The following is a 26,317-nucleotide window of genomic DNA, read 5'->3' as shown; positions in this document are numbered from 1 at the left end:
GTAGGTATTATATACCTCACAATCATTACCATAAGTATTAAAGAGAGTGTAACTGAGAGGGCCATATTATACTGTAGGGAATGTGCTCAAACCTCTACGCATCAAGTACTTGTAATAACAAATTACACGTTTGTAGACGGTATACACGGTGATAAATGTATATTTGTCTGTATATTCTGTATATATATATATATATATATATATATATATTATATATATATATACAGAATATATATATATATATAAGCATACAGAATATACATACAAATATACGAGTATAGGTATGTGCGTAAATACAAACAGCTACACATAAAGATCTATTATTAGCTGCATAATTGACAGTGTTCTTTACAATAAAATATCACATCAAACTTTCTAAAGTATAACTTTCTCAAGTATAAAACAGTACACAACTTATATATATTTTAATAGAATGGAACAGGTGTATGCGAAACCAATGACAAGTATTGTATCAAAATTTACGTTTGATTTTAATAATGTTGCTGTCAAGGATATATTTCTTAACTTATAAGATATTGTTACATACTATCTCCTACGAACGTACGTTTACAATTGGATTATCCAGCGGAGATTCTGACTTAAACGTAATTTGGATCACAAATTATAATGACATAGTTAACTTACTAAATAAAAATAATGAATTCAGTATTTAATAAAGAAACTTGTTGAAATAATACTATTATGACTATAGACACAGACATTGAGAGTTATGCTGTTCCGGTGTGACGCGGCATTGAGTAAGCTGCTTACCCGCCTCTCTCCTAATCTAGCTTTACTGTGATTAGCCGCTCACATGGTATTCGCTTACGATTGTAATCTCATGCTTCAGAATTATTTTATAAAAGATTGTCTGACTGTTTTACCTGTTTAACTCATGTTTTGTTGATTGAGATGTAATGCTAATTTAACATAGCTTATACTGTACAACTTTAATTATAATTGTACATTCTTAGTACCTGAAGATGAATTCACAGAATTCGAAATGTGCGTAGTATGAAAATAAAAAGTGTAAAAAGTGTTAAAAGGTATATAATTATATACTTAATAATATGAATGAAATTACATGTCATTATTCTTTTATTTCTCTTTTGACAAGTGATCTACAAAAGTGCTACGTACTCATAAAACATATTTAACAATTTACTAAGCACAACTCTCTACAAGATTCAATGATATCCTTTACACAAACATACAACATATATACATAATCCATAAAATGGTGGCCACCAGAATCTGTTGTAGTAAGTACATCCAAATATAGTTAATAATAACCCCATACAATACACCCACAAAATTCAGTAGAAATAAACAGCTACAGAATATGATGACACTTCCACATGATTAAATGAATCCATTGTAATGTTTCAACAAAGTCCTTAGTCTGGTAATACGTAATTCCTCGTAGAGGTGTGACAAAGTCCCGAAATCCTCTTCTGGGTCTAATGAATTTCTGAGTTGAATATCAATAAAAGGGCAGAATCTGTCTGTAGAAATGTCCATAAAGATATATCTAATTTTAATCACAATATGAAGGTCATAGATATAATACTACTTGTCCTGTATCAGTAGTTAGGCGAGGTTGAATACCACACAAGTAAGTTGGCAATCACGGTATTAGTAGACCGAATCATGGATGATAGTAGATAAACACCACGGTCTGAGAAACTGGACCACAATGCATGCTGTACATAGGCAGGTGGCCTATTTTGCGCTCCAACCACAAGAACCCTCTTCTCTCTGCATAAGCATTAAAACCTTATTGTTATGGCTTCAGCGATCCTCTCGTCATAGTAACTCAGAACAGACTGGGCAGGGGCAGCGTTCCTGCAGCGGAATGTCGAAGCAATGACTCATCGTCAAGTCTTTATTCGCCGATATCTTCACCGATAAAGAGAAGGAAGTTAAATTTCTGTCCGTAATACTGGCGAATTTCGCCATACAATCCTTTGTAATAGTTTTAAGAATTAATATTATTTTTAATATGGAATAAAATGATTGCACTTAAATCGGCTCAAAATTTGTTTTCGGTTCTAACGTCAATTACCTAACTTCATATTATTATCATTTAATGCTTTAATTATTATACCAAAATTGAGGCTAGGTATTTCTCAGTGCGCCAACAGTCCGAAGTAGGCAATGAAAACATCCCCGCTCATTCATTGCGTAGTCCTTTTGCAGTGGTAGCTACCTATGGGGTTAATTTATAAATTGGATCCATAAGGCCCAATACGACTATAAATTAAAGCATACTGACGTCCCAAGCTTGCTAAGGATATGAAATAGACATTAATCATGCTATTATTTTCCAAAAAGTTTGTGCTCATTTCTCCCACGATTATTACATATCTCAACCTTTCTACGATTTAAATCTATCAATACAAACTTGGATCGGAGTTTGGTGGTGGTCTAAACACAGTGACCCAATTTAGGACGTAACCAATCACTTTCAAACTGAGCTCTATTACGTGTGAGCTCATTTCATATGACATATTATAAAATATCTCAATATTTCATCAGCTGATAAAATAATGACAGGAGATAATATCAGATGTTCAATGTTTGAATATAGATAGATGTTTACTTAACCAACCATGAAACTCACTATCGTTTTAAAAAATTGATTATAATTTAGTGTAAGAAAATAAATTTCAGATTCCTTTATCCAAATTTTAGAAAACGTTATGACTTTGAGTACATAGATTAAAAGTTATATTATAACCAACAAACTATCACAATTACCTTGCATGCTTCTGATTTTTTTATGGAATACAACTAGGCCACTATCCTGAGTAAAAAATTCCATAGCATAACAACTCATTCGAAAAAGTACATTTTGAAACTGATACTCAAGCGACTGCGATGTGTGATAAATGTAATTTAAATACAATAAAAAGTAGTATGATAAAAGTATAGTCAAAATTACTGTACCACACCTACTTAACAGCAGTTTGAGTTTTAACTCATATAACCAGACTGTTGTCTTCTTTATTGAAAAAATTTTTCCTTGAAGAATCTAGAGCCACTTGTAACCATTCTGTTTTCTTACTTCTCGAGGCATGCCAAGCAGCCTCCTTCTAGTAGAGGACAACTACTCGTTTAAATACACCGGGCCGTCAGTTGGAAGACCCAAGTGTGTCGTTAAGAGCTGCTTTATCTGATGTCGCTTTCCTACAATTTCTTCACATGTTTGACGGAACGGTGGCTTATGAACGCCTGCCTTCACAAGCGGGTGTTCAACTCCTCAACAGACTGCCCAATTCAATCAAAGATGCTCCAACGCCAAAGGCGTTTAAGACTCGCCTAAAACACTTCTTGGTGTATCAAGAATTTTATAATGCAGGTGTGTTTTTGGCTTTCAACTGGGAGGACGCCCAATTAGAAGACTGACCCCGCTGCTCGAAGTGGGTTGCATTTGCGATGAATGCAAGAGGTTTGATTGTGAAGATTGTATGTCTGTATGTGTATTATAGTATGAATTACAGAAATTTTAGGATATCTTTATTTATAAATTTACGTTTGCCATAGATGTTAGTATTGTCTCATCAATAAAACAGATTTGATTTTTTGATTTTGATTCATCTAACAAACTATACAATGATGTCTGGTGGTCCAGTAGCATTTGATCTGCATCACAAATTATGAACATGAGTTATCTTGCTAAATGGTAATAATATCAAACATATCGTATTACACTTAGATATGTATTGTTACAGAAAAATATTAAGAGAGTCATAATTTGTTCATAGAGTAAAACAAATTTTGAAACATTTTTCATTAAAGATATGATAACCAGAAACTACGAATCACAATGTCGGGAAGGAGAAAAGTCCACTTTTTAATTTTCTCAATTATTTAGTGGAGCGTTAAAATATGGAAACATGCTGATTAGAAGAAGAAATTAATTCCGTCTCCAGTCAACCGTCTTACAACAATAACAAAGTTTTGAACTGTTTACATACTTCATTATAATTTATTGCAATGCTAATTATAATTTAAAATCCAACTCATTGAATTGGTGGAAAACTACATCATTGTTGAGAGCGACACTGTACAATGGAATATAAAACATTCAAAATAAATATTGATAATACTAACCATTTTTGTAAATTAACTGTAATATATCACAATATTTCATAATTAGTAGATTTATGTGAGCTATGTAATTATCATAAATGATGTGTTTAGGTTTTAAATTTTTTAATAATCGAGGTAATAAAAACTACAAAAATTACTGGCTTAAAATCATCATCGTAAAAGGGTTACCTGGGTCAAAAAGATGTTTTCATTATCGATCTTACAAATTATAAAACATATGTGTAGCTAAGTGTTGGAATAAAATCATATTTATGACAAGAAAAATACATACAAATATAAGAAATAAGACTAGGATTTTTATTGTTAATCCATTACAAGCTGTGGAATATTTGGAGTTTTGGGATATTTGAGTACATAGTCTTTACACAATTATTAAATATATTAATAAAAAATTGAAGTATTACTATTCGGAGACCAAAACCTAAAACTTTTGGTTAATAAAGTAGTAATCATTATGGTTATGATAGCGAAAAAGTTAACCTTGACAATTATTGAACAAGTGGTACGCAAACACTTCATATACCTGAAAATATAAAGCGTTTAAGAAAACACAAAGCATACATCAGCACAACATAAGTGAACTGCTCAATATATTTTGTACAAAACGAAATAATAATTGAGAAAAATTGTAATACTACTTTAAACAAATAATTGAAGTATTATTAATGGAAGGAAAAACTATTATGTTAAAACTATGCTATTTTATTCACATGATACTCGTTCAGGTTGTTCGGTGCTTGCTCCTTTTACCTTAGACCTTCGGCAATATTTATAATTTTAATAATTTTTTATTTCATCTTAACTTTAAGCGTTACAGTTGGTTGACTCCTGATTAAAAGGATAAAATATAAAACTATTGCAAATTTCAAAAATTTGAGTATCTTTTCAAACAATAATTTTACCTTTACACAGATATTACAATCGGTTATATGTATTTTTTTAAATTTATTAGGCATAGCGCTCACATTTCTTACTTCAACAAAAAAACTTAAAATTAAAATCTTGACTTGGTTTTTCAATAACTATTGAAGTATATAAGATTTCAGGACTTATGTCAAAGAATTAAGTATTAACACAGTTTTACAGCCACAAACTATATTTTGTCTTATATCTAACATAGGTATATAATTATAAATTTAGTTTATTTTAATTACGTTATAATAATTTAGAGTCAGGTACTAAATAAAAATAAAATATTTTTTAAAAAATGAACTAAATTTGTAGATTTTGAAGGAACTGTGTTAAACTTCAGAATATTTATGAAAAACATTTAATCTAAAATAACCTTCAATAATTATATAAATAATTTACACATATGATTTTATTTTATATAATATTTATATTTATATAAAATTGTAAATGTTTTAGCTTAATTAAGGTTTGATCTAAACCTAGAGTTGTTCACCCTACGAAACAAAAGGAATGGTTTTTTTACGGTCGAGGCTGCATGCAGATGTGCAATATTACTTTTATCATTCATGCATCTAGGTTAATCGTTTCATCAGACAATGCTTTTATGTTAACAAAAGATTGTTACAGGAAATATTGTTTTTGCGCACATTAAAAACAATTTTATAATCAATAACCTGTTTACATATTACTCCTTATTAAATTCGTTAAATTGACATACAGATAATTAAAACCTAGATATTTGTCATATGAATGTAGTATTAAATACATTAACATTGTAGAGATATTAATACATTCCATGCATATCAAATGTGTGGAACACGAGTTTAATATTCACAAAATCAATTACCATTTATTTCAAACAAAATCATACGTAGAATATGGTAGTGACAGTTTCTTTTCTTAAAGCTTTTAACTTGTTGTTACCAGCGAGTGGGTTCCATTGACTTATAGAGTATAAGGAGTGTCAACTCATTGACTACAGATAAGTTATCAAATTGAGTTTTAATCAAACTACATTCACAGGACACATTTAACCGCATATTATTTAGTACATCTTACAAAACTTCTGAGTCATAATAGTGCTTTTCAGAAAATATAGCCAAGATATTCATATTCGGCTGAAACTGGTCCCGAAGATAGTAGTGTGGAAAGTACCTTAACCGTTATTCGAATGCTACTACAAATCTAAAGGATCTTAATCTGGAATTTAGTGCTGAATACCAACACCTTTTGCTGAGTTGTTGATGAATCATATTTTGATTCCTCTACCTCGAATATAGTGTCAATGGAAAACCTTATCTTAAAATATAGAGTATCCAAGTATCCTGTAATTATGTCATTAGATGAATATTTTTTCCACATTAAACTCTGTCGCACTGAGCACAGCCTGGATATCCTACATCAATTTTATGAAAGGAAAATTGACTATAAAGTAGCATTATAATCAGTTATCATCATTGAGAGGGATCCGTAACTGTATCCTTAAATACCATTTAGACTCTTCAGTGATAATTGAACTCATCCCAGAGAGAAATAACTACAAAATCCCAGTTGACTGCCCATTTATCTTTAGATTACATTGAGGATCATCGTTATTTAAAGCTTCCATCATGTCGATTTCACAATTTTAAAGTTTGGAAATCTATTAAATGAGTGAAACATTCCTAATGAGAGTTAGTTAGACTAATACAAACTTGGAGAGCCGGTGGAATTACGGGCAAAGACTTTGGATTACCAATCTGAGTTAAGGGATATCACAAGTTGAAATCCTGTCTTTGAGAGTGTCTAAATTTAGTTGTCCTTGGTCTTTGTACTGTACAGGATATTCTGTTTAACACATGCACGTACAGGCCAGTAGCCAATAAGAAGGGGCAAAATAAGACTAAAAAGGATATTGACCTAAAGATCAGCGTCGATATAAGTAACGATTTCTCTAATTCCTCAAACAGAGAAAACGTAAGTTGTTCTTTGAATAGAGTGAAGGAACGTCTTCTGGATGTGTTTCTTCTGTTAATAAATCATTTTTAACTTAAAGGTTGATAATAAAATACCGATGAAATATATTTAATCACTATTTTAAATTATTTTAATGTTTGTTGTTTTAACTATTCAACTATTCTTTTAAAATTATCATATATCAGTAATTGTATTGTAAGTTATTTTATACAGTTCTATTAGTTTATATCGTAAGTTGGCATTTGTGGAGTTTAAACCTTTCAATTAAGAAAAAATCACGACAGATTAATGATTTTGGCAAAAATATCGTATAAGTAAAAGAGTAACAATATATCTGCAGCTGATATGACAAAGTAAACAACGCATCAAACTAACGTCAACAACAAGACAGTTGCTAACAATGACACCTGACGCGTCGGGAAATATTGACTTTATATTGTGTGTCGCTCGCTTTCGGCGAATCGGGAATTAATATGTTGTGTTATAATTATGGTACAGGTACATAGCGGTAAGAATATTCTCATTAAAGGGGACAAAGCTTGTCATAACAAAGCTGCCATCAACTTTTAAGTAGTATAATCATAGAAATAATAAATGTTTTAATCATCTGAATGTTATCTTGTTCCGTAGGCCATCATGAAGAAAGCCAATAAATTAAAACAACAAATTATTAATATTCATTAAAAATTGTGTATTACATATCCAACATTTTTAAGTGATTACACAACTCGTCCTTTAAAGCTGATAACCACTTGATATCATAGGTTAAATGTTGTTTATTATACATGAATATTCAATCTGAAACGTGTTGGTTATATAAGTTTAGAGGCCTTGTAAAATGACGAAATAACCTTTTACTTCCTATTAAAAAATGGTTATTATTACATGTATAATAACATCCCATACAAGGAATCATATGATTAGGGTCCCTTATTGTAACACATTTTAATATTTGAAGTTATTACTACTTTGATAACACATGTGTAGACTTCGTATACGTTATGTTTATTGTTAGGGTATGTATTTATAAATCCATAATCTCATCATCAATATTAGAGAACACTCCATTGATATTGCTAAAAATAAACACATATAACACAAACAAAACATATAAAATCAGTTTCTAAGCACCATAGTTATGGTTGAAGAATTTATTCAATGCAAATATTAACTTTAGCTTCATTTATCCCTATGCTTAGTACAGTGTCTGAGATCTGACACTGTCACAGTCTACACTTCTGAAACATGTAGGTTCCACGTCCGTCTGAAAGGATCTAGCAAGATGACGTTAGAGTATGAGTTCAGTATTCCAAAATTACAGGCGGCAACACGATGTATACCTAGTCGTACACGTGATGCATTATTTCGATATCACAGACAGTGTCATATCTCAGACGCTGCACGAAGCGATAGGCCAAATGTAACCAAACTGAACTTTTGTAGTTTATACAGAGGTTTTTTCCACATAAACTATATATAAAGACATTTATTTTATATGTGAATACTGAACATTCAGTCTTGTTATTTTATAAAAGACATGTTGAGAAATTATGTATAATTTAATTAATATTAATGCTCATTGTTTTAATATTCGTTGAGCATTCTACCTCAATTTTCAAATACTAAGATTTGAGGAGGTTGGGTTTTTTTTAAGAGTGAAATACGCTTAAGGATCCAAAGTCAATAAACTTATAAATATCAGCAACATGTATTTGTTTCCTACCTACGTATGAACAATTGTTATTAATTTTAGTGTTTATTTCACGAAGAAAGCTTATAAATTACAAAATAGCAGTTAAAAAGTTCCATTTTTTTAAACACTCTTTAGAGTTGTATTTTTAAGTAAAGAAATTCATAGAATTTGATTCATTAAAAACATACAGTGATAAAAATAATAATTTTGTGTTCAATTGTTTACCAATTGTTTGAGTTTACTTAAAATCCAGTTAATATAAAATAGTTCTAGATATAATCTTATACAACACATATGACATTTAATTGGAGATTTTATAGCTTGGGAATTTTAAACCGATTTAAAATAACCATACTTCGTTTGGTTTAAAAAACGAGAATTGTGTAGAATAATACAGAACAAGTTATGTTTGTATATAGCTTAACCAAGAAATTAAACATTGTTTAACATTTCTTAAATATATAATTAATACAGTTGAAATATAAGTTTTTAAACGTACAAGATCCCCAAAGTATTTAAATCAAGATTCATCTACCAAATATGACCTCAATAGACGTATAATAAAAACAAAATAGAAAGTACTATTTTACGCTTTGCTTAAAAAAAGTAATTTTAATGTATAATTAAATGTTATAGAGCAAAAAAACTACATGTGTTATTGCGTCTGTTTTCGATACAGAAATATGAGTCTTTAACAACAGAGCTGTGAATAATTTTATAAAATCAGTTCAAAACATAATTGATTTTATAGCAATAATAGAGACTTTGGAAAACAATTATTGTAAAATAATTTAATTTATGAGGAAACTCGAGTACCATAATAGTTTAAACATATGAAGGAAAATCATTTAGAGCAAAATGGTTGATACTAACAAAGTTTTTGATTGCAACCTCGATCTTGTATTTTAATAAGTACATATTTAGTCGGTATAAAACTTAGAGTTGATGTACTGCATTTTCTGCTTTTGAAAATATTTAATAGTTCAAAATTTAAAACCACTCAATTTAAAATATACATTCAGGGGATATATAAATAAGGAGGTTCCTGTTTACATGTTCTTTCTGAACATTTGAGTTAGCCGATTTCTTTACATGTAAGAGATAATAGCACGTTTTAATGTATTTGAATACTGTAGCCAATATTCACTTATACAGTTGAATCTTTAAAACTGTATTATATGTAAATAGAAACTTTAAACAATTTATTGTTCAACAAACGCCATTTTCGATAGTGAATATAAATTACGATAAAATAAATTTTATTAGCTCTTTAACTGTGCCTATCATTATCATTTCAATAGACTTACATATATCCATTGTATGTGTTCAATATTTGCAAAATTAATAAAACACTAATTAAAACATGTAACCATGATGCATGGCTTTGCAGTCAATATTTACCCGTTATTGTCTCACGTTGTGCTTTATATAGCTGTTCTGCGCTTTAAGCTGCTGACATAGTTATCATTGGTTTGTTTTCAGTTATTTTAGTATAGTAAAAACAATTTATTGTTTTCGTTACTATAACCATTATTTAAATAAAAGCTTTCGTAATACGGCCATTCGTCTAGTATCATTCAACAAACTCTTAAAATAATAATTTTAAAAATGTTATTAAAATATAGCTAACGTAAAAATTTTGAGCAATACTGTTAACATACGGTTTGACTTCATAATCACAGAGATTGAACATTGACGGTAACATTATACTCAATGTACAAACATTGATATTTTATCGTGGGTGGTGATGAGAACAGACATGACTATACATCAGTTTTTAAAAACTCCTTCCGTTTCCTAATAATGTTGAATTTTGTTTCCAAATTGACTTATTTCGGAATAGGAAGAATTGTTAATTGTGACTATTATACATCAAAATATTAGATGGTCGACTAGAAAACATATTATTTAAGTAAATATTTAAAGTAGCCAATAAAAAATGTATGGTAAAAAATAAATGTTAGGGAGTTTAAAAAAATTAAAGAGCAGTATTTTTCGTTGTAACAAAGTACGTGTTTATAAATATGGAATAATATATGTTAAAATATAGAGAACTTGGTTTCACCACCGTGCTTAGAGATGGTATCTGTCAGGTCGTAGTGCAATCAATTGTGTACCTGATGCGAAAATGAGACTACCACTTCACCTATTTTTAGATGTGTATGATGTCGAAAGGACGTAAATATTTCATTTTGAGCTTCTTCGTCGTCGATGTTCATTGGATCTCTTCATACGTACATGACTCGAGATTCGAGGAGTCTGGTATGAGACAGTGCCGGAGACCAGACGCTGTAATGAAAGAAAGGTGAACTGGAGCTAAACTCAATATTGAATTGAATCTACCCTTCCTACGATAGCTACGTTAAATTTTAAATACTTTTCCTCTCCTCACTGTACTGTATTTAAATACTTGTTGTAGATAAATTCTTCTACTAAAGTGTTAAAAAAGTGTATAAAGTGTGCAAAGTTTATTTAAAACATGTATTGGAAGTTTTTGTTATGTTATTTGAAGGTTTAGCAAAATTTCAAAATATGTATGCTATTCTTAAATTATATATAATTATGAGTACACGAAGATCAATATCTTATTGATTTGATGATTCACCTTTAAGTCCATGCCTATATTTTTATATTTTAGTCGAACTATTCTAAATAATAGCGCAATAAGTCTCTGTATGAAAAGTTTGAAGTTAGTCTGAAATTTTACCTTTCGTTTAACTTTTATAAGTAAACCGGAGATTCTGTATAGTAAAATGTATCTTCTAGAAAGCTTACAGTGCACACTTACCTCAAGAAAATAATAATAATCTATCGTTAATTATTTGGATTAAACAAAAAAATAAGTAATTAAGTAAATTATGCTGTATTTTTGTTGAAACTATTATACTACTTTAAAACAATGCATAACTGTGATAGTTATACATTGTTTCGTGCACTGCTTAATTATGTTGTTTACATATATAGCTATGTTGCAATGTAATAGTGTTGAAATTCTTTTAACTATTTTGAAAGTGTTAATTTCAGATATCAGATAATTATGTTACAGATTAATAATACAATTTGTTAAATTTAGAATAGTTTATTGGGTTTGCTTTAAAACCATCAATACATATGCTTTTTTATTGTCTATATGTTTTTAATTTTCCTAACGATTATTTGGTTTTGCAAATGTGGTTGCAATGATCTAAGAGCGAAGTGTTTTGATACATACACACTGGGAGAAGCATATCTGAGTTCCTAAAATGTGATATATTTTCGATATTTAAACAGGAATCTCTCTTATTTGAACTTTAAAAAATACTTTAATTTATAACTAATGTAATTTGAACAAAGATTATTAAGTATCTAGAAAAAATTGCATTATTTTGTACACTATATACAAAGTTAGTTGTTATTATAATTCTTACTAGTAACTCAAATTTTAATTTGTTTCAGTAAATTAAAGAAATGTAGCTTACGGCAATATAGATTTAGATGTAAGAGTAATTTGTTCAATTCTATAAATTTGAAATTTGAGAATGCTCGTATATTTTAAATCCTAAAAAATATACAATACTCGTATTTTTATTAGATTTAAAAAATATACAATACTCGTATTTTTATTAGATTTAGAAAATCTAAAATAAATTATTAATACATATTTTAGATTTTAAATAGACAGCAGACTTATACCTTAGCAGTAATGTAGAATATGCATTCCTTGAACCTATTAAATACAGCGTAAGAAATTGAAGTGTTTGTTTTTTAAATTATGTTTCTGATATCATGATGATTGTAATAACAATTAGAACAGTCATGTTTTCCTTTGTAGTTTGTTTGGCATGTGTAATAATGACAAGTGAAGTGACATAATTGAGGGTGCTAACCAAAATGCACTGTATGTTTTCTCAGTTTTGTAATCTGTAACAACAACACTAACTAGTATAGGTACTCGTATGGTTTGTGTTCGATATTTATCCGTAATGAGTATTAAAAATTTGCTGATTTATTCTATCATGGAATAAATATCATATTAACACTAACTTTGTAATAAATCGTGTTTTCATTCTTACAATACTCTTTAAAACGAGAAAGAGTTGTTATTATGTCGCAATAATTATTTAATTTTAGCAACTGTGACATTATTCCACTTAAACTGGAAATTATTTTGTTCCAGAGTGATTAATAATTTAATAGTAACATAATGAAATAACTATGATGAAACGAATTTAACCCATTCGTTGGATCATTAATGTAGGCCTACCATTAAATAATCACGTTAATAAAATCTCCAATTAAATGTCATATGTGTTGTATAAGATTATATCTAGAACTATTTTATATTAACTGGATTTTAAGTAAACTCAAACAATTGAACACAAAATTATTATTTTTATCACTGTATGTTTTTAATGAATCAAATTCTATGAATTTCTTTACTTAAAAATACAACTCTAAAGAGTGTTTAAAAAAAATGGAACTTTTTAACTGCTATTTTATAATTTATAAGCTTCCTTTGTGAAATAAACACTAAAATTAATAACAATTGTTCATACGTAGGTAGGAAACAAAAACATGTTGCTGATATTTATAAGTATATTGACTTTGGATCCTTAAGATTTTGCTTTTAATGTAGAATACTAGTTAAGGTTAGGAAATGATTAGTAAAGAACACCCAAACATTTATTTAAGTATTTATATCTGTTATATAAAGTTTTTGTGCAACTACATTATATTTATCTGAAAATATAAAATTCAGAGTTTTTGCGTTTAAATGTCATGTCTGAGTTTCATTACGCACTGAACATAATATATAGCGTAGGTTTAAATTTACGTTTATGTGAAATAAATATGCCTGCTTCATATTAACGAATAGTAAATGGTCCAGTACTGTCTGTTTGAATTTTAATATATTTGTGACTCAAAATCGTATGTAAGGACATTGCTGAACTAGTTTATTTACCATGCAATGTAGTGTACTAATAAACCATAAAAAATAATTTATTAAATCATTATAAAATTTTACGTTAAACATAAATAGACAAATTTTTTTGTAATAAATTGAAATGTGCAATTATAGAAACAATGTTCAAATGGACTAGTTACAACTATCACATTTCTATTGTAGTATTTCCTCACATTTTTACTACCGTATGGTACCTGCTAACTGCATTAGCCAATATATTTAATGAAATTTTAGACGCAAGAGACTGAGACAGGTGAAGTTCGTTAGTAATACTCTATTAATATCAAACTTTCTAATGTTTATCCACATTATACTACTTGTAAATTTGAAAATATTTGGTTTCAGAGTTATGAGATAAGCACTACCTTAGTAAATAGTGGCCAGGAAAGAAGATTTGGTAGCAAAGAGTCGAATATTCTTGAAAAATTTAGAGGTGTTTCTCTAGTGAGTTGATTCTGAATTTTACCTTTATATCACCGATTTGACTAGTTGTGTTCGGCACTGCAACGGATGCAAACGAGTGTCGATGTCGGGTTCATTTATTTATTTATATATCCAAGGTAATTCTATTGTAATATTCGAATATTTAAAGTATACTTAATATACTAGCACTTAAATATATATTAATATACAATAATACCACAAGATTGCCCAAATAAAAAAGAAACATCAATCATAAAATTGAAATAAATTAATAATAAAAAACTTTCCTACCCCTAAATAAGTAATCACCATCATACATCATTTCTCCTACTAGCCAGTTTATCTCAATACAGCAATATCAAACGTTACTCGCGGTTAGAGAACTCTCACTCTTAATAACACAGTTACACGTTACATTTTAAAATAATAATTATATACATTTTTTCAGAAATGTCTATGCTATTGCAAATGATAAAATATTAAAAATTTACAAGTGGTAATATAATTAATACTTGATCGTGTTTTTGAAACTTTGAATGAATGGGGAGAAATACATTTTCCGGGCACTTGCCATCATTCAGTAAAACAATCCAATCACTAACACTACGTTTTGAGACCTGAAATTGAATTTCTTCTTCAGGTAAATAACTAACATAACACAACAATTACGAACTAGGCTCAAATAAACTATACATATCAGAGTGTTGTAACACGCATACGTCAGGAGCTACAACCACCATTTTGTGTATCAACGCATGCACTCAATAAATAAAAAAAAAACACAACACTAATAATGCATACGTTGATCAACCACATACGACCGTCCAGAGGCCACTAATAAATGGCAATCTCACGGCAGAACAGAAGTGGACCTTTCTTATTACTGTTCTTATTACTGATTCATGCTGTTAGAACTTCTTAAAACCACAGTGGAACTCCGCAATGGATTATTACAAAAATCTAATCTGTTTAATACTTTCCCTTTCCTTTTTAATTAATTATTCGGAATTGGCAACCAAAGTGGCATAATTCGACTGATGGTTTACAGATTGGTTAGTCTGCCCATTTAATGTACGAATATAAAAAAAATCCCTTTTAAAGAAATTATGTTCTCGATATTATTATGTTTGCTTCCCAATCCCAATTCATATGATATTTTTCAGACCAATAATGATGTGCAATTTTTATCTTCTCCCTTAGACTCGCACACGTGATTTCTTTCTATTTTGTATCCTAACTTTTAATGGTCTTTTTTTTCTCGCGTACGTATTCCCTATTTCAACTACATTTCATACTGCTAACACAGTTTTCGGAATCCCATGTGCCATTCTTGTTTTAGTTTTTACGAAACTTTGTCTAAGTATATTGTGTGTTATAAATGCGATTTTAATGTTATATTTTCTACATACTCTTCTAATTTTATCAGATAATTCCGGAACATAAGATATTGGAATAAACGCATACTTATAATTCTGTTTTTAGACTAAAGAATGTATCTTCTGGTTCGTTTGCACTTAATTATTACTAATTTGAGGGTATGCATTGTGTCTATGATCCAATTCAACTTACTTAAATTTTTCTGCTAATCCATTTGTATCCCAGCATAAGATCTTTGCTCAATCAAAAAATGAGTAGGCAGACTTTTGATGGTTTGATCGAAAACTGAATTATATTTCTGTGTGTGTTTTCTTTCGAAAAACAATAGTCTTAAGGACATCCCTAACTCATAATTTACACACATCCAATAAGGAATCTTGTTTTGGATTTCCACTTCCATTGTGAGACGAATGGAAGGAGAACTACTATTAATGTAGTCCAACAACTCATTCTATTTAGTGTCTCCATAAGGAAAAACAACAAAGGTTTCATCCACATACCTCCAACAAATCTTCAGTTTGAAATGAGCAAAGACGATGCCTATTGCTTCAATTCCTTCATAAATGCATTGACTAGATTAGGAGACAGTACAGAACCCTTTTCCAACCCCTGATCTAGACGGTACTTTTGACCCTTTAAACAACTATTTTGTAATTTAACACGTTTAAAGAAGGTCATCTAGCATGAACCCTTAAGATAAAAGGCCTACTCCCGTTCCCTTCTTGTTGCCGCCATATAGTTTCTGACGCAAAGATTCCCATTTACTATTTGCCTCTGATCAGTCGTACGTGGTTTAGTACTTCTTAAGTAATCCAGACTATAGACCACAGCCTATGATTTTAACACTAAAAAAATAAACAATATATTCGTTTGATATTAATAACCATTGATAAAACATCCCAGTAGCCTTAAAAAATTAAAATATTGATAGTTTATAAACTAATTATATATCAGTACAGAAAAATCAAAAGTCACAAAACACTTCTCTTTAATCATATTTATAATGCTCTATTTTGTCTTTTCAATATGTTATTTTCACGGGTTTATTCAAGACGGTTTTATATTATTTTTATAGTTAGGCTAATACATAGGCTATTATAATATTATTGTAGACTGTTAATGCTGATAACATAAACTGAACTGTTTTGATTACTTTTCAAAACTTATTTTGCGAGGATGCATCACTGGTGTGACTGACAGAACCGGTGAATTATACTCGAACCACAATCTAATAGCAGATACTTTAGAGATGTCCTGATGTTTTATAAAATTTATGTTTAATGTATTTCAAGGTGTATACAGTTCAATGGACCTATCGATAATTTTTCCTATAATTTCTGGATTCCATCTATCACAAACTGCCCTCTATCACGATTGTTTTATGATTTCAGCAGACCAGTAAATTAAACAAGTGTGGTGTAATTATAATACTATTTACACGTAAAATGTTTTAATCCCTTATTGCTGGTGTTAAAGAGGATTCTAGTTATTTTGGATTGTTAAAGAATAAGTCCAAATTACTTTTAAAGATGGCCGTAAATTTAACCTCTATCCAAGAAGTAAAAGGAGAAGAAAATAGCCTTTCTTTGTTAGACGGTAATCAACTCTTTTTCCACCTCTGGTAGACTTTATTGTGTTTGGGTAATCCCTCCCTTCTACTACAGAGTACAGGAAGCACAAAATGTAATTGAAATTTATTATCTTGTAAGTAAAAACTAAATTTACGTTCTATCTTAATGTAAAATACAGTTTCATAATACGAAAATGTCTGTTTTAATAATCATATAGCACACCATAATAATTTGACTCTAAGTTGCATTTGGAAAATGTACAAAAAAAAATTATTAATTATCTCTGTAAATTTCAAACTAATGTAATTCCTTAGAGTTGGTATGTATCCAGGTAGACTCAAACAGATGAGAATTATACTTTATAACACGTTTGACAGTAAATAAAGTGTTATAGTTAGTCGTAATGAATTTTAATACAGTATATTATTACAATGTGAGATAATAATAATATCTTTGCGAAAAAGGCGTAAATTAAAAGTTTTCTTTTATAAAAAGCCCATTTAAATTTTTCTTTGTTCCAACACTTACTCGTGGTAAAGTTTAAAATTCTCACTAAGACTTAAAATATATAATTTTATTTCTTCAGAATAACAGGATTGTAGTGAATTTACAATTGTAACTAATAAAAAATTGTATAATTTTTTAATTATTGCAGTTCACGACTTGTTCCTTATCAGCTATATATATATATATATATATATATATATATATATATATATATATATATATATATATATATATATATATGTGTGTGTGTACAATATATGTATATATGTAGTATAGCTAAAGCTAAGTTACTGGATTGGAGTTTGTGTCAGGTTACTAATAAACCTCTGATCAGGCAACTAATAGGTAATGACTATTTTTAAGGAACAGGCAGTGTATTAAATATTGGTTTTATGTTTTTTAATGTAATTTAACAGGTAGTGTTACACATGTGTCTCGTTTTGGTCTGCGTATATATTGGGTATCTTGAAAGTGTAATGGATCTTATCATCATTAGTTATTATCTCTACATTACAGGTTTATACATATATTAGTATAATTAATATCCATCTAGAACCCATTTATTTTCCATACACTTGTTGCGGCAATCAGCCATTTTTAGTGTACATTAATCTTTAAATCAAATCATAACCAATTGAAAATACACACGTGGAGCAGTTAAACAGATTATACATTTTTATGACGCAGTTGTAATTTCTAGTGCTATTCTGTATATTCTGTATTTAATATTAAGTTTTATACAAGTTCCACATGGTGGATCTTGTCGTGAGACAACATGTATGTTTGGTTGTTCTACCGCGTACCACGTAAAAACCTTCTGTGATCTCGTTAAGAACATTTCAAATCTTGATCATTTCATTCCTAAAAGAGAAATTTAATCGGCCTTCCATGATACTCAGCTAGATTCCACTGCTGGACTTGCACCTTCATGAAAATCATTGTTGTTTATATAAAATGATTTTTTTACAAACCTTAAAGCCCATAGATGAAATACTTTTTGAAATATCTTGCAATAACTATACATTTATAATATTTTTTAAGGATCGTTTTAATTACAGTGATAAAAGAATAAAGGTTTTGGTGAGCTAGGTACAGTAAAAAGCAAGATTACTCTAAATTAAATCATGAAAGTGACTCTGACCATTTATTTTTCACCCGATAATATTTTCTTTGTACTCTATGAATTAAAAACTCAAATGCCCTTACGCAACATTTTCCGGCACCATGAGTAATAGGCTGTTAATACTAAATAAAAATCAACATATTTAAGTCATTTGGAAGTTTAGTGCGTTATCGACATAATAATAAACGTATCAATTTAAACCATAATATTCTTACGTAGCTTTATAGCAATATGGATGGATAAAACTGAGAAGATATAATGCTTTTAGATCACATCAGACTATGTGTAGGGTTGGGTATTACAACCCCCATAATCCATCACAGCAGTATTATACGTGCATTAGAGTTACAGGAGAATTGCCACTATACTTACCCTCCAGATCTAGGAGCTGACGACATTTCCCAATGTGTGATTCAGTGGCAGCAACCAGAGCTATAGCTACCTCTGTATCCTCGATGAATGAGGAGAACTATTCTGTTGTGGTGATTTGATTGATGGCACCGGCGTCGATCTGATTGATGCATTTGATTGTATCATGACTTAGAAACCACAACCTATGTTAGTTTCATTTCAGTTAACTTGTTAAAGACGATATTTGCATAAAAACTAAATACAATCATATAACATTTTAATTTAAATTGTAATAAACATGCAGAAGAAGTATCCCCAACATATCTCGAAAATGATCCAAACGTTTGTATGGCAATTCAGTAGTATGCCACTTTCTGTAGCACACCCCAATAAGGAAATAAGCTAAAGAGTTGAAATTTCGCAGGCATCACTGAAAAATTTTACGCGAAATATTGTTTAATTAACGTACTTTGCAATAAAGTAATAAAGACTCGATGAACATGCATTTTCATCACAGTAGCTTTTTCACAAACTGAAATAGGCAGATATTAGTAGTCTTAATGAAGTGTTAGAATCTCCTAAGTATTATTACGAAGGAAACGATGCCTAGAAAATATAAACTGTTACAAATACAATTATACATTTATATATGATGAGATAAAAGATTAAATCACAGGCTGCCCCACGGCTTGGTATCCCCACCATGCCAGCCAACGCTTCCCACTCTTTACTAGATAAGTAGCTGGCATCGAGCTAGAAACTCGGTCAAACCCTACAGCCTTTACATAACTATAATCTAATTCGGATAGTAGTTATATAGGCTATTCAGAAATATCAATAATTCGATTGTGATGGAGGTCACTTATTATACTTCAGCCCTATCGGAAAATCATCTAATTTGTTTGTGTATACTCCTGAAGGATTAACAAAAAATATTGTACATTCAATGGCATTACGATAAATTAAGTTGTAAATTGAAAAAATATACCTGTTATAAAATAGTTTGTTTCAACTTTTTTACCTTCAGATGAAGTAAGTTTTCATTTAAAACATCCTTTACATTTCACATCACTCATGTTATACTCACACACTATCGGTTGGTCGAAGTGTGATTAAATGTACATGTGATGAAATTAGATATTGTAATAACTTTTTAATAGACATTTTTATCAAAACAGCCCAGATTGTTACAGATTAATCAAAGTTTAAAATTTTCGTATTAAAGACCTTTGTACAGGACAACGTCTGCCGGGTCTGCTAGTATATATATTACAACCAGGAGATTGTAATAGCATAACATAGCTAATATTATAATGAGGCAATATTATATTCAACAACAATTCAGCTTGCCTATATGGATTTAATGGCGACAGATTGAATCGGTAATATTTTTATTCCGAACACCATTTCAGATGAGATATTTTCAATTACTTCCTGTAATTTAAAGGTGCATATTTCTTTTAAATCATTTATATCGAAAAAAAATAGTAAATTTTTTCTTTGATCAAGGACCGTCAATGAAACGAAAGGTATTGATCTTAACAAGTAAACATGACCCCTACCAATTTTAATCCGAATAAAATAAATTCCATTATTTTTTAGATTTTTATGTAAGTATTAGATAGCCCCGATAACTTTTAGAGCACAAGTAAGAATAATATACCCATTACAGATATAAATACGTCACTAAAATAATATCAAATACCTAAGTATTTGTATTCATATATGTATATGACGCATGTTCATATTTTATATTCGTTAATACTATTTACAGAAAGACAACTATGTCAATTAAAAAGTATTGTACGATTCATGTATGAAAACGATTTAATTAAATGGTAACAATATTGACACTTCCTGTTTCCAGAGTATAGATTTTCCCGCAGGACGCGCTTGTGGTCGCGGTAATAAACAGCGTAACAACGTGTGAGACCAACCATTGACAGTCGGTTGTTTTGTGGCGGCAGAATCGCTCCACAGGGAGTGTAGTCCTCGAATTTGTTGGATGAACTAACACGCTGTTGTAAACTTTATAATTTTTTGTACTTTGACAAGCATATTTTTAAACAGATCCATTGTAGTTCTCCCTGAAGTAAACAGTGTTTTAGAGCAATGATACCTAAGTTACAATTGCGATTGTTTATTTACACTGTGAAAACAAGTGTTTTTACGTTACCGCCCTGCTTTGCCCAGACCTTGCACATGTTTTTAGTATGTAACATTTGTATGATAACGCAGATGTAAAATATAAGGTTAAAATATGAGATTAAAAAGTATAAAACTAAAAATTTCAGATTTTAGACGTTCTTACTGTTGTTTTTCTGAATTTTTATTAGTGTGTATGTAAGTAGATGTTTCATCACAAACAAATATCTGTCCTACGAGACTATCCACCTCCGCACTATTCTTTTGTAACAGGATTATATTCAGTGTTTCTAGAGTAAAATGTAAAAAACCTAGCCAAATTTAATCATCATTTTGTTAAATCACCGCCTACCGTATATACACGCCAGCTCTATTCGCTCAATCCTGATATTTATATTATGGAGTTTCCTTGAGAATTTCCGCGCTAGATGGCAAAACCTCGATCTCGTCAGGTGAACTCCTAGGTTCAACTGGTAGCTCCCTATGCTCCTTTACCCCTTTTTCAGTAATCGAGGTCTAGTAGCAGACTTTGGATACTACTGGCCAAGCTGTTCTATGGTATAAATCATACTATTTTATCTAATATTTTTACTCCTATGAGTACCTCCGACCAGGTAACAATCCGCATCAAAATTAACTTGAAACATACAAAATCTATTTATATTAAACAAAACTTGGATGGAGTGGTGGTCTATCCCCATCCAATCATATTTGTTACTGATTATTTGCGTCCTATGTTTTGCGGGTTGAACTTACTCATACAAGGTGCCGGGGACTCAATACGCCACTACGACGAGATATCGGTGACTCAACAGGTCCGTTTTGTGTACCGCAGACTGAACAAGCCCGTGCGGTGTGTCTGGGGCTCAATATGCCAGTGCGGCTAGTTATAGGTGGTTCAGTACGCCAGTTCCGTGTACCGCGGTCTCAACAAGCCCATGCGGGGATTATAGTGGCTCAAAAGGCCTGTCCTGAGTCCCGCACACTAGGGTTTGATTGAGTTTCTAGCTCGATGCCAGCTACTTATCTAGTAAAGAGTGGGAAGCGTTGGCTGGCTTGGTGGGGATACCAAGCCGAGGGGCAGCCTTTGATTTAATCTTTTATCTCATCATATTTAAATGTATAATTGTATTTGTAACAGTTTATATTTTCTAGGCATCGTTTTCTTCGTAATAATACTTAGGAGATTCTAACACTTCATTAAGACTACTAATATCTGCCTATTTCAGTTTGTGAAAAAGCTACTGTGATGAAAATGCATGTTCATCGAGTCTTTATTACTTTATTGCAAAGTACGTTAATTAAACAATATTTCGCGTAAAATTGTTCAGTGATGCCTGCGAAATTTCAACTCTTTAGCTTATTTACTTATTGGGGTGTGCTACAGAAAGTGGCATACTACTGAATTGCCATACAAACGTTTGGATCATGTTCGAGATATGTTGGGGATACTTCTTCTGCATGTTTATTACAATTTAAATTAAAATGTTATATGATTGTATTTAGTTTTATGCAAATATCGTCTTTAACAAGTTAACTGCAATGAAACTAACATAGGTTGTGGTTTCTAAGTCATGATACAATCAAATGCAGCAATCAGATCGACGCCGATGCCATCAATCAAATCACCACACCAGAATAGTTCTCCTCATTCATCGAGGATACAGAGACAGCTATAGCTCTGGTTGCTGCCACTGAATCACACATTGGGAAATGTCGTCAGCTCCTAGATCTGGAGGGTAAGTATAGTGGCAATTCTCCTGTAACTCTAATGCACGTATAATACAGCTGTGATGGATTATGGGGGTTGTAATACCCAACCCTACACATAGTCTGATGTGATCTAAAAGCATTATATCTTCTCAGTTTTATCCATCCATATTGCTATAAAGCTACGTAAGAATATTATGGTTTAAATTGATACGTTTATTATTACGTCGATAACGCACTAAACTTCCAAATGACTTAAATATGTTGATTTTTATTTAGTATTAACAGCCTATTACTCATGGTGCCGGAAAATGTTGCGTAAGGGCATTTGAGATTTTAATTCATAGAGTACAAAGAAAATAGTATAGGGTGAAAAATAAATGGTCAGAGTCACTTTCATGATTTAATTTAGAGTAATCTTGCGTTTTACTGTCCCTAGCTCACCAAAACCTTTATTATTTTATCACTGTAATGAATGCGATCCTTAAAATATATTATAAATGTATAGTTATTGCAAGATATTTCAAAAGGATTTCATGTATGGGATTTAAGGTTTGTAAAAAAATTATTTTATATAAACAACAATGATTTTCATGAAGGTGCAAGTCCAGCAGTGGAATCTAGCTGAGTATCATGGAAGACCGGTCCAATTTCTCTTTTGTGAATGAAATGATCAAGATTAGAAATGTTCTTAACAAGATCACAGAAGGTTTTTACGTGGTACGCGGTGGAACACCCAAACATACATGGTGTCTCACGACAAGATCCACCATGTGGTACTTGTATAAAACTTAATATTAAATACAGAATAGCACTAGAAATTACAACTGCGTCATAAAAATGTATAATCTGTTTAACTGCTCTACGTGTGTATTTTCAATATTGTTTATGATTTGATTTAAAGATTAATGTACATTAAAAATGGATGATTGCCGCAACAAGTGTATGAGAAATAAATTGGTTCAAGATGGATATGAATTATACTAATATAAGTATAAACCTGTAATGTAGAGATAATAACTAATGATGATAAGATCCATTACACTTTCAAGATACCCAATATATACGCAGACAAGAACGAGACACATGTGTAACACTACCTGGTCCTTAAAAATAGTCATTACCTAATGGTTACCTGATCAGAGGTTTATTAGTGACCTGACACAAACTCCAATCCAGTAACTTAGCTTTAGATATACTACATATATATACACACACACACACATATATATATATATATATATATATATATATATATATATTTATTTATTTATTTACATATACATACATATATATGGCTGATAAGGAACAAGTCGTGAACTGAAATAATTAAAAAATTATACAATTTTTTATTAGTTACAGTTGTAAATTCACTGCAATCCTGTTATTCTGAAGAAATAAAATTATATATTTTAAGTCTTAGTGAGACTTTAAAACTTTACCACGAGTAAGTCTAGGAACAAAGAAAAATTTAAATGGGCTTTTTATAAAAGAAAACTTTTAATTTACGCCTATTTAGCAAAGATATTATTATTATCTCACATTGTAATAACATACTGTATTAAAATTCATTACGACTAACTATAACACTTTATTTACTGTCAAACGTGTTATAAAGTATAATTTTCATCTATTTGGAGTCTACCTGGATACATACCAACTCTAAAGAATTACATTAGTTTGAAAAGTACAGAGATAATTAATAATTTGTTTTTTTGTACATTTTCCAAATGCAACTTAGAGTCAAATTATTATGGTGTGCAATATGATTATTAAAACAGACATTTTCGTATTATGAAACTGTATTTTACATTAACATAGAATGTAAATTTAGTTTTTACTTACAAGATAATAAATTTCAATTACAATTACATTTTGTGCTTCCTGTACTCTGTAGTAGAAGGGACGGATTACCCAAACACAATAAAGTCTACCAGAGGTGGAAAAAGAGTTGATTACCGTCTAACAAAGAAAGGCTCTTTTCTTCTCCTTTTACTTCTTGGATAGAGGTTAAATTTACAGCCTTCTTTAAAAGTAATTTGGACTTATTATTTAACAATCCAAAATAATTAGAGTCCTCTATAACACCAACAATAAGGGATTAAAAATTGTTACGTGTAAATAGCATTATAATTACACCACACTTGCTTAATTTACTGGTCTGTTGAAATCATAAAAAATCGTGATTGAGGGCAGTTTGTGATTGATGGAATCCAGAAATTGTACAAAATTAATTATAAAAAATTATCGATAGTTCCATTGAACAGTATACACCTTTAATTACATTAAACATAAATTTTATGAAACATCAGGACATCTCTAAACTATCTGCCATTAGATTATGGTTCGAGGATAATTCGCTGGTTCTGTCAGTTAAACACCAGTGGTGCATCCTCACAAAATAATTTTTGAAAAATAATCAAAACAGTTCAGTTTATGTGATCAGCATTAAAAGTCTGCAATACTATCCTAATAGCCTACATATTTTAATAGCCTATGTATTAGCCTAACTATAAAATTAATATAAAACCGTCTTGAAAAAACCCGTGAAAATAACATATTGAAAAGGCAAAATAGAGCATTATAAATATGATTAAAGAGAAGTGTTTGGTGACTTTTGATTTGTCTGTACTGATATATAATTAGTTTATAAACAATCACTATTTTAATGTTCTAAGGCTACTGGGATGTTTTAGTAATGATTATTATTATTAAACGAATATATTGTTTATTTTTTAAGTGTTAACATCGTAGGCTGTAGTCTGTAGTCTGGATTACTTAAGAAGTACTAAACTAAGTACGACTGATCAGAGGCAAATAGTAAATGGGAATCTTAGCGTCAGAAACTATATGGCAGCAATAAAAAGGGAACAGGAGTAGGCCTTTTATCTTAAGGGTTCATGCTAGATGACCTTCTTTAAACGTGTTAAATTACAAAATAGTTGTTAAATGGTCAAAATTACCGTCAAGATCAGGGGTTGGAAAAGGGTTCTGTACTGTCTCCTAATCTAGTCAATGCATTTATGAAGGAATTGGATCAATAGGCATCGTCTTTGCTCATTTCAAACTGAAGATTTGTTGCAGGTATGAGGATGAAACCTTTGTTGTTTTTCCTTATGGAGACACTAAATAGAATAAGTTGTTGAATTACATTAATAGTAGTTCTCCTTCCATTCGTCTCACAATGCAAGTGGAAATCCAAAACAAGATTCCTTATTGGATGTGTGTAAATTATGAGTTAGGGATGTCCTTAAGACTATTGTTTTTCGAAAGAAAACACACACAGAAATATAATTCAGTTATCGATCACACGTCACAACATCAAAAGTCTGCCAAAAAAGGAGTGGCCTACTCATTTTTTGATTTAGCACAGAACTTATACTTGGATAAAGATGGATTATAAGAGGAATTTAGATAAGTTGAATTGGATCAAAGACTCAATGCATACCATCAATTAGTAATTAATAAGTGCAAACGAACCAGAAGAT

The sequence above is a fragment of the Homalodisca vitripennis genome, chromosome 2 (assembly GCF_021130785.1).
Source record: "Homalodisca vitripennis isolate AUS2020 chromosome 2, UT_GWSS_2.1, whole genome shotgun sequence".
Classification (NCBI taxonomy): Eukaryota; Metazoa; Arthropoda; class Insecta; order Hemiptera; family Cicadellidae; genus Homalodisca; species Homalodisca vitripennis.
This window is presented reverse-complemented; position numbering follows the sequence as displayed.